Below are 8,392 nucleotides of genomic sequence, written 5' to 3' on the forward strand. Positions count from 1 at the left end.
TGAGTAGTAGATGCTGCTGCTGCCATCACTGATAGCAGCAACGCATTCCAGTCCTTTTCCTGTGTCTGTGTTATGATTACAGCTGGCAGCACCCCCCCCCCCCCCCCCTTCTTCTGTGCTTTCACCAGGTTTCACACCTGCGTTCAATACTGATTATGTGTTAGGTATATATGTGTTAGGCAGAGTCCTGTTCGTTTGGTGCAACTGGATGCTTGACTTCTAAGTGAATTTGAGTAAATCTGTGACAGTCTACTTTTGGTTTTGAGTCATTCCTGCGTTTGGGTTCCTTCGGTCTGGAGTCATTACAGTCTGATCCAAGCTATTGGGATCACCTCTAAATCCTGAATATGTACAAGTCAGTTTGTGGGATTCTCCAGGTCTTTCAACCACTCATTCAGATTCATTGTTTGACCCCTGATACCTGCAGAACAACAAGCAGCACATTAATGTGGTTGGAAAAACTTCACTTCAAAAAGTTATTTCACGAATTTGTCTGGTATTGTTAACACCCACAAAATGTTTTTAGAAATCATATGTAAATGTTTACTATACTGTTTTTTTTTTTATTTTTTTTTTTTTTACATATTTTTAATTATAAAAGATATTTCACGGCTTCATGATATACATTCAATATTTGGTTGAAAGAAAAAGAGAAGGAAGTTACACAAATGAATTAGTTTTTATTTGTTCCCAATGGTTTACTGGACCAAAACGTGAGTAATGAAGCAATGAGGGTTTTTGTTGTATAGCAATTGCAATTTAATTATTGAAATTTTAACCGCATTACGTTACGTTACTCCTTTATTGACAAAAGTAATTAAATAACAGTGATTTATTGCTTTGTAATAACACTGTTTATTGATTGGGTGGATGAAGCCAAATTAATTATTTTGAAGTATAAAGAAAAGTAAAAATAACTCTTATTTTAAAACAATTGTTGTTTTTAAAGGAATAAAGACACAATTTGACACTTTATTGTAAACTAAATAAACTAAATATTTTAAAATACTGTAATCGGTAGTTCTTGACTTCTCCCCACCCGTAGTTTCTCACCCAAGCTCGGATCCTCATAATAAAGGTCTGGGAGATTCAGGGTCCTGTTCAATATCTTAGCTTTTCCCAGCACTGTGCTTTTCTGGACAGAGATGCTTGACGTTTTTCCAGGGATCTGCTGTAGTTTTACAACTTACTTCCCTGTGGTGTTCTGATCACCACAGGCACCACCGTCACCTTAACCTTACAGGTCTTCTTCAGTTCTTCCCTGAGGCCCTTGTTTTCTCCAGTTTCTCATGTTCCTTCTTCCTAATGTTACCATCTCTTGGTAACATCAGATAAGCTGATTCTTCTTTAACAGTCCGGGTACATTGCCTGTCAGTCCTAGAAGAGGATCCCTCCTTCACTTGGAAATCCCTGAGGTTTCTTCTTCTTTTTTTAAATCTGTTGTTTATGAGTTTTTTCTTACCAAAAAGGAGGGTCTAAAGGCAGTGATGCCCCGTTTTGTCTGTTTTGTTTAGTTTAGCAATCAGCTGTTGTTTTTTATAACTGATTTTGTGTTTTGTGGAATTGTGAAGGCTGTTGAGACAACTGTGTTGTAATATTGGGCTATAGAAATGAAACTGAATTGACTTTAATTGAATTAAATTGGTATTACCACATCCACCAAAATGGCTTCCCTCTGTTCTTTATCCACCGCTACAATGTCTGCTGGTTCACCATTACCCTACAGTCTGTATCTGGAAGGATCTCTGCTCTCTCATTCTTATTCTTCTTATTAAAACATTCTGCCTGTATAAAATAATGTTGATGTGTCACCTTTTGGGATTCAAGAGTGTGTCGTGATAAATTGAGTCTTTGAATAACTTTTTCAGTTTATTATCTATTAGCATTTAATTTTTTTCTTTTTTTCCATTTCATAGTTTTTTTCAATTGTTTACACACAATTTCAAGAAGCAAGCCATTTCTCAAAATATAATCACAAATATCCTAACAGTGCCTGCACGGTGGAGCAGTGGTTTGCGCTCTTGCCTCACAGCAAGAAGGGTCCCTGGTTCAAGTCCCGGCTGGGGTACTTGAACATCAATGGGGGGTGTTTCTGTGTGGAGTTTGAACGTTCTCTCTGTGTATGCGTGGGTTTCCTCCAGGGACTCTGACTTCCTCCCACCATCCAAAAACATGCTTCATAGGTTAATTGGTTCCTCTAAATTGTCTATAGGCTTGAAAGTGAGTGTGCATGGGGGTGTGATTTGTCGCAATTTGGGTCCCCAGCCTTCACTTGCAAGTGGCCGGGATAGGCTCTGGCAGCCCCGTGACCCCAAAAGGAAAAAAAAAAAAAAGGATTAGAAGATGAATGAATAGAAGATGAATATCCAAACAGCACACTTAGTTTGCAGAATTCCTAGATTGTTTGCAAAATGACACACTTCAGTCAAAACGTATACACATATCTGTGAAAATGCCATTAGTTTTCACTTAATCATCCCTGTGGATGTGAGTTTCCAATTCATTCATTTGTGTGGTCATTGGTGATCCAGGGCTGCGTAATGACAAGGAAGTAACCTCACAATCTTTATCTGTGTCTGAGGTGTCAAAATGTCTCTTTAGTTTCACAAATCACTGTTTGTAATGTTTTGCAAAAAGAGTGACGCAAACATTGTGTGTAATGTTGTCCGAATCTGTTGGGTTGTTTGTACTTGAAATAGAATTTTGCTAATTTGTGAAGAGATGTTTATTTTATATGGAGTGATATTTCTGCTACCACGTTGCACACAAAACTTTCTAAGTTGCACACAAAACTTTCTAAGTTGCAGGTGAAAATATTAAATATTTGGTTTTCAATAATTTATTATTCTGCTTTGATAAATATGTTTTGCTTTGAATTTTTTTTTTGCTTTCAAAAACTTTTTTTTTGCTTTCAAAAACTTTTTTGTTGCTTTCGAAAACGTTTTTTGCGTTTGCAAAACACATGTTTTTGCGTGGGTTGTGTCAAATCTCGCTTTTGTCCTATCTTTGATTTTGCTGACTACTTTGAGCGCGACTTAGCGTGATATGACTGCCACTGGCATTGCCAAAAAGGATTTTGCATGCGTTATGTGTCATCTCAATTTTTTCCTATCTTTGCTGAATTAAGTTTCGGTTTGACGTGACAAAGCCGCCATTAAACAGCCTGCTGCTTGGTCCAGATTCTAACCAATAAAATTGCCATATGAAGCAAACATGGTGTCTGCTCCCGAGGTTTAGAGGCCGTACCAGCTCCTTTTAGCCTAATTTTTGTCTTTTTGGATGAAGACGTTTTCATTTTTTTTGATAATGCATAATAATTCATAGTTTCTTTTTTTTTTAGCATTGGTTCATTTTTATTAAGTCAGATTTGTGAATTTATGGCCGAGGATCTCCTGAAACTGTAAAGTTTATCTGCTGATATTAAATCAACAGGTCTGTGTGTGATCTGTGAATCCTCCAGAGCAAAATATTAGTGAAAAGTGATTTTCTTTAAGATCTGTTTGTTAAACAAAACAGTGAAAGATTAACAGCACATATTATTTTATGCTGCACAAGTGTTTGGGATTAGATCAACAGCAATAATAAGCAAAAGATTGATGACTCATCACAGTAGACTAAATGTATTTAGCAGAAGAAGCATTTTATTATCATTTTCACAGTGTCTCATGTTTTAGAGCTTGTGAGCGTTTGTCCAAAGTTTAGAAGATATTAGTCATGAAAAATGCTATTTTCTCTTAATATTTCAACAATTATTGATTAAAAAAACAATACAGTAGTTCAGATACAAATCTTAAAAAGTTTAACTTCTTCCGGCTGGACGGAGTCGGAGCTCGGACGTTTTGTTCTGCTGCAGACGTTTTAAACTCGTTGGACAATACACTGACATAAATAAATTCAAAACTCTGTTTTATTTTAGCTGCTTTGCTGCTCCTTCTGGGTTATACTCTGAGAGAAACGGGCCAGAATGGTTGAAAACGGCAGAACCCTGTACGAACAGAACCAACACAAAGTCCATGTCTGCCTCAGAGTACCTTCAATATGAGACAGAAATACTTGATTGGTTAGAATCTGGACCAATCAGCAGCTGTTTAATGGCAGCTTTGTCACGTCAAACTGAAACTTAATTTAGCAAAATCAAAGATAAGAAAAAAGTGAGATGACACATATTTCTTTTTGGCGATGCCAGTGGCAGTCATATCACGCTAAGTCGCGCTCAAAGTTATCAGCAAAATCAAAGATAGGACAAAAGCGAGATTTGACACAACGCACGCAAAAACATGTGTTTTGCAAATGCAAAAAAGGTTTTTGAAAGCAAAAAAAAAGGTTTTTGAAAGCAAAATAAAAAAAATGTAAGCAAAAAAATATATATCAAAGCAGAATAATAACTTATTGAAAAGCAAATATTTAATATTTTCCCCTGCAACTTAGAAAGTTTTGTGCGCAACGTGGTGGCAGAAATATCACTCCATAATTTTAGAGTGTAAACAATTGTAAAAAAAAAACCAATGAAACTCTATTACATTCTTTTTTAATTGTTTACGTACAAATTCAAAAACCATGTTCTATTTCTCAAAATATAATTACAATTATCTGATCTCCACAATCAAATTGCAGAATTCCTAGATTGTTTGCAAAATGACACGTCAGACAAAAAAAACATGAATGATGCACATATTTGTGAAAATACCATTCGTTTTTATGCAACCAACGGAGCCTTCGATGATCAGACACTATTGTAGACATTTTCACACTGCTGTGATAAACAAAAAACAGAATTGTAAAAAAACCTAATTTTAGGAAATAACGTGCTAGATGTTTGTAAGGGATCATTTCGATGACAAAACACAATAGTGACAAACCTACAACTATTTTCATGATTAGTTTAGGATAAAGGGAGAATGTACACAAATAGGCCTACAATTAACTCACTGGCACAACACTGAGACTGCAGACTGAATATTTCAAGTATTTATTTCAATTCAAGAAATGCCGTATTCCTTACCATAATAAGTTACAGTAATCATCCAAAAATAAAATCAATGACATTATTAAAATCTCTAGAAAAAATAAAAATAACCGCAAGTTTGACCCTCAGTGTCGTGTTTTCAAATTAGCACATGTGCTTCCCCACCTTGTGGATGTGAGTATCCAATTCATTCATTTGTGTGCTCATTGGTGTAGCTGCCAGCAATGGCATAAGTTGTTGTTTTAATCGTAAATTAATGTATTAATATTTGTCATGACTCTGCAATGCTAGACAGACCCAGACACTGAAACCCGGAAGGAAGACAGGAGGTGAGTAAAGGTAAGTAATAGGGTTTATTGTTGCGGTGGCTGAATTGTCCTGTTGTGGCAGGGGTCGGCGAGAACGAAGGACCGTCGGCGATCCGAGGCGAGTCTTTGGACTCGGTGATGGTTCCGGAAGAGTCGGATGGTTCGGCGGCTGCTCTTGACGAGATGGTGGATCTAGACGTGGCAGGAGATTTGACTGTGGCCCGTGGCATCGCTGGAGGTAGGTAACTCCGGGAAAACTCTGCTTGGGCAGAAGTAGATTCGGGCGCCCACTCGTGGGGTACGAAGGTCCTGGACATAGAAAGACTTGAATTTAGGCGAGAGCAAAGATACATAACAGGGAAACTTGAAAGAGATCAGACTAGCACCATCAGGGGCAACGAACTGGCGTTGAATTCTGGTCCTGGCGCTCCTTAAGTAGATCTGGCGGTTTGATGAGATGAGTGGACACAGCTGGAAGGAATCAGTGGCCAAGCAGAGAGGGGAGGGGGAAGATAGCTGACAGAGGCACCATGACAATATTAGTGATAAATACATAATTTATGTTCATTTACTATTAAACAGAAAGTTGAGACGGCTTGAGAAAGTCTCAAGTGTTAAACTTTATTGTCACGGGGGGAGCAGGAAGTACCCAGGCGCAGAGAGGAGAGGAGGCAGGAGGTTGCAGGAGAACAGGGTTTAATAACAAAACTAAAGACAAAACCACTGCATACGGCAGGCAAAACTCGAAACACTAGAAAGACTCGAAACCGGGGAAGAATACAATATGGACCAGCACAGGAGGAAGGGAAAGACAGGACTTAAATACATACAAGGCAACAAGACACAGGTGGAAACACTCAGGACTGATGGGGCAAGGTAAAACTCGAAACAACAACAAAAACAGGAAATACTACAAAATAAAACAGGAAATCCAGGAACAAAACACAAAGGAACTGAAACCGTTACATTTATATCTTTTATACGTAACAGCATTTGTGTCAGAAATAGAGTTGCTGCAGAAAGATCTCTTTAACCCCCTTTGTAGTATTGCGGCCAACCTGGTATAACAGTGTATGTTCATTCGTTTATTGTCGAGCTTATTCTCTAATGTGTTAACCTTAAGCAGGTGTTATATTAGTTTATATCATGTGTGTGATGTGTGGTGAAATAACTGGTTCTCTGTTAGATTGTTTTCATTTATATTTATTTACATGTTTGCACAGTTCTCATGGCATATGTGATGGCAGCTGTTATCCATAAACGGCCGTTAACACAGAACGCCTTGTGTCCGTGATGTATCCAGAGGGGAGTTACAATTGGCAGTCTGGGGCTTTGTAATGACAAGGAAGTGACCTCACAGTCCTTATCTGTGACTAAGGTGTCAAAATGTTTCTCAAGTTTCACAAATAACTATATGTAAAGCTTTACAAAAACAATAACGGAAACATTGTGTTTAATGTTGAGCCAATTTGTGAAGATGTTTTGCTTCTTGGAGCAGAATTATGATGTGTAATACAAAAGAAGATGTATTCTGTTGAAAAATAAAATTTGTAAATTACTTGATAATTTTTTTTTTTTTTCATTTTTCATTTTTTTTCTTTTTGTACAAAATACTCAGCTTTGTTTTTATGGAACATTTACAATTTTTAATTATATCTGTATTTCTTTTCAAAAGGAATGGCAAATATCTATTAAATTATTGTTTACAAACAAAAGTTGTTTGGTTTTAATAGCTGCTGAGTTTTTGTCCAGGTTTGTGTTTGTTTGTATCACTGTGGGGCGTCTCACACAGTAATACACAGCTGTGTCTTCAGGCTGCAGATTCTGTCCTGTTATTGTCACTGTTCCTGCAGAAGTGTCTCTGCTGTAGCTGAACTTGTTTTTCAGAGCATCATTTTGGTAGAAGTTCCCACCTCCCCACTGATGAGAAATCCAGTCCATTGGTTTTCCTTCTCGCTGTCTGATCCAGCCTGTTGCATAGCTGTTATCAGTCAGTGAATATCCAGAAACCTGACAGCTGATGGTCAAAGACTGTCCAGGCTGAACAACCTTTGAGTCTGGCTGGATGAGATCAATACTGTCCACACCTGTGGAAACACAAACCAACATCATCTCCATCATTCATCGGAATCTGAAATGTTTCTGATCTGATTATTGCTGTGAATCCACTGAAATCTCCGCAGGATCCAGCTGTCAGCAGCAGCATCAGAGCTGCAGAGAACATGGTTGATGCTGAATATGAACTCACTGAGGTCTTTCTGACTCACACACTCACACTTCACTTCCTTATATGAACACTGTATTTGATTTGCATAGTGTTTAATGAAAATTATATTTGAATGCCATTCTGGTAAACTTTCAGTCTTTTGCTTTGATGAAGAAAAAAGACTTTTGAAAGAAAAAAAAAATCAATAATTTCAAAGATAAACGTCCATCTGGCTACAGTTCCATCGTGGTTTAACATAAACTGATGAGCATGCAGGTCATTGAACATTGAAGGTTTTAGGTGAGAAATGTTCAGCTTTATAGTAAACAGAGGCTGATCAGACCCCAGTCTGTATCCAAGCAGCATCTTACAACCCCACTGTTCTCTTTCTAGTCAGTCATCTTGTGTCTGCCGCCTTCACATGAACTTTACTTTGAAACTTGAGATGTTGAGATGTTTTGAAAATGAACAGAGATGGAACTTTGCTGATTTCAAATGGGTTTAGAATTGCTGCCTTTTATTTCATTAGTTTACTAAAAATGCATTTGAATTATATTACAGTGAAGAAAAACATAATTATTAAAAGAAAAGTTTTTTCTTTTTTTCTTTTCTCTAACTCAGCATGATGTTTCTTGTGCTAGGTGTGAAAACTGTAAAAATAAAAGCATTTTATTTTTGCTAAATTGAATCATTGTAAAAAATGTGCAACAAAGATGGACATTATTTTTGCTGCTGCTAAAATAAAATGTTTCATGTAGATTGTCAGGAACTGGTGGTGGAGCCCCCAAAATGTAGGAGACCAGGCTTGGTGACAGAAAATAAATCATTTAACAAACAAACTAAAAAATGACAAAACCATGGGGAGCAACAAAAAGGTGGCAAAGCAGAAAAGAGCAGATGACCTGACAAGGA

The 8,392-nt window shown here is 37.2% G+C and overlaps 1 long non-coding RNA gene across 1 annotated transcript; it reads right to left on the minus strand.

The window, feature by feature from the left end:
* Positions 1 to 5,300: 5,300 nt before the first annotated feature.
* LOC144994286 (uncharacterized) lies at positions 5,301 to 6,742 on the minus strand. Its single transcript, XR_013657741.1, has 2 exons — positions 5,661 to 6,742; positions 5,301 to 5,583 (listed from the first exon to the last, which is right to left on the minus strand). It is a non-coding gene; the product is annotated as an uncharacterized LOC144994286 (long non-coding RNA).
* Positions 6,743 to 8,392: the final 1,650 nt, after the last annotated feature.

The sequence above is a fragment of the Oryzias latipes genome, chromosome 8 (genome assembly GCF_053564925.1).
Source record: "Oryzias latipes strain Hd-rR chromosome 8, Olatipes_Hd-rR_3.1".
In the NCBI taxonomy this organism is placed as follows: domain Eukaryota; kingdom Metazoa; phylum Chordata; class Actinopteri; order Beloniformes; family Adrianichthyidae; genus Oryzias; species Oryzias latipes.